The sequence below is a fragment of the Capsicum annuum genome, chromosome 4, assembly GCF_002878395.1.
Source record: "Capsicum annuum cultivar UCD-10X-F1 chromosome 4, UCD10Xv1.1, whole genome shotgun sequence".
NCBI classification, from domain to species: domain Eukaryota; kingdom Viridiplantae; phylum Streptophyta; class Magnoliopsida; order Solanales; family Solanaceae; genus Capsicum; species Capsicum annuum.
In genome coordinates this window covers 41174766-41176412 of record NC_061114.1, presented here as the reverse complement: position 1 = coordinate 41176412, position 1647 = coordinate 41174766, and the positions used below count along the sequence as shown (strand labels likewise).

Sequence of the window (1647 nt, the reverse complement as noted above, 5' to 3'; positions counted from 1 at the left end):
GGGCATCAAGCACAGAAGGATGCAAACATCCATTTGAAATTCCCCATATTACTGAAGAGTCTAATAGATTGAGGCTTTTCCCATTCTTATTGACTGGAGAGGCAGTTTTGTAGTTGTTAACTCTAATAGTAGGGTCTATTATATCTTAGGTAGAACTTACTGAGGCCTTCTTGGATCAATATTTTCCCTAATCCAGAATGCTAAAACTTAGAAATTAAATCACAAATTTTTGTTAACTTAGTCGTGAGCCCTTATATGAGATGTGGCAACGCTTTAATGACAAGTTCATGCAATGCACTAACCATGAAGTCCTAGATAAGATGCTTCTCAAAATTTTGTATACAATACATAAATAAAAAATGGAAATGACAAAAAAATAAATGAAACACACTCAATACAAAATCACAAAAAAATAACGAAATAAGGAAATGAAGCGATAAAGTAAAAGATAGATAGATTGACATAAACTAATTAAACAAGGACAACCAAAGGGTATAATAAACCCGATTACATTTCTATCAACTACCGATAACACCAACATCTTCCGAGGAAACAAGGAAAAAGGATTCCCGAGCACCCCCATTTCTCAACAACCAAAAATACTCCCAACAAGTTTCAATAAAAACACTTGTAAGTGTCAACTTACATTAAAAATCATCTCAATCTTAAAGAAGAGAGTCCTACCTATTTATAGGCCAAAAGGACTTTATTACAATGTGGGCCCAAAAAAGACCCAAAATGCAACTTAGGCCCAAAAGTGACCCAAGAGCCAAAACAATGCCAATGGTCGCCCATATTCTCTCAAAGATCAAGCTATCGTCCAAATACGATGTTACTCAATGCTCTCTTAGATAACATCATCAAGTATAGCTTCTCCCACACTCCAAGAAATCATCCACACATGATATTGTTCTTGTGGGAGCTTAAAAAGGGCACTCCAAACATGTCTTGGCATCCTCGAGATGGTGATGTCTTGGACTCCCTTGTGTTGGCCTCGAAATATATGCTTAAAAGAGCTAATGCCAATTTGGATTGCATCAAATCCCCAACATATCTAAATAAAATAGTTCCAAAATAGCCCTAATATCCTTTAATATGGAAAACAAATATTTAAATCTTCATCCCTTGGGTCCTTAACAACAATATTTACACAATTCTCTACCAACACATCTATATAAGAAAAGGGTAAAAATGAAGAGTAGTCATACCTTAATTTTTGTGGTATTTTATTCTCTTAATTTTTATCTCTTTAATAGATTGATTACTTAACTCACAAACAAAAGGTGAAGAGAAAAATCTTTTAATAATCAAGAACAATGGGTCTGGCAAACATAAGAAAGGATGTCTTATAATTTTATCGTTGAGAACATAATTCTCATAGTATTCTTAAGAGAAGCTCGTTATTTGTTCACTTACCTTTAGCTTGGAAGGAAATTAAATCCCAAGAACCCTAGTGGAATTATAGGGCGGTTCTATAGCTAAGGGAAAGCAAGAAAGAAAACCTAGAAAGCTATTTTTTAATCTAAGTTAAAATGAGCTAAATGGGCAGGTTTCAATCCCTCTAAAAGGACCTGTTGTTGTCTAACATTCTTGGCCATTTTTGGGCCATAATTTTTCAAGTAGGTGATGCACCTACTTTCCCATTAT

General features: G+C 34.4%; 1 non-coding gene across 1 annotated transcript; it reads right to left on the bottom strand.

The window, feature by feature from the left end:
* Positions 1-203: 203 nt before the first annotated feature.
* Positions 204-310, bottom strand: LOC124898274. Its single transcript, XR_007055249.1, has one exon. It is a non-coding gene; the product is annotated as a small nucleolar RNA R71 (small nucleolar RNA).
* Between the last annotated feature and the right edge of the window lie 1337 nt (positions 311-1647).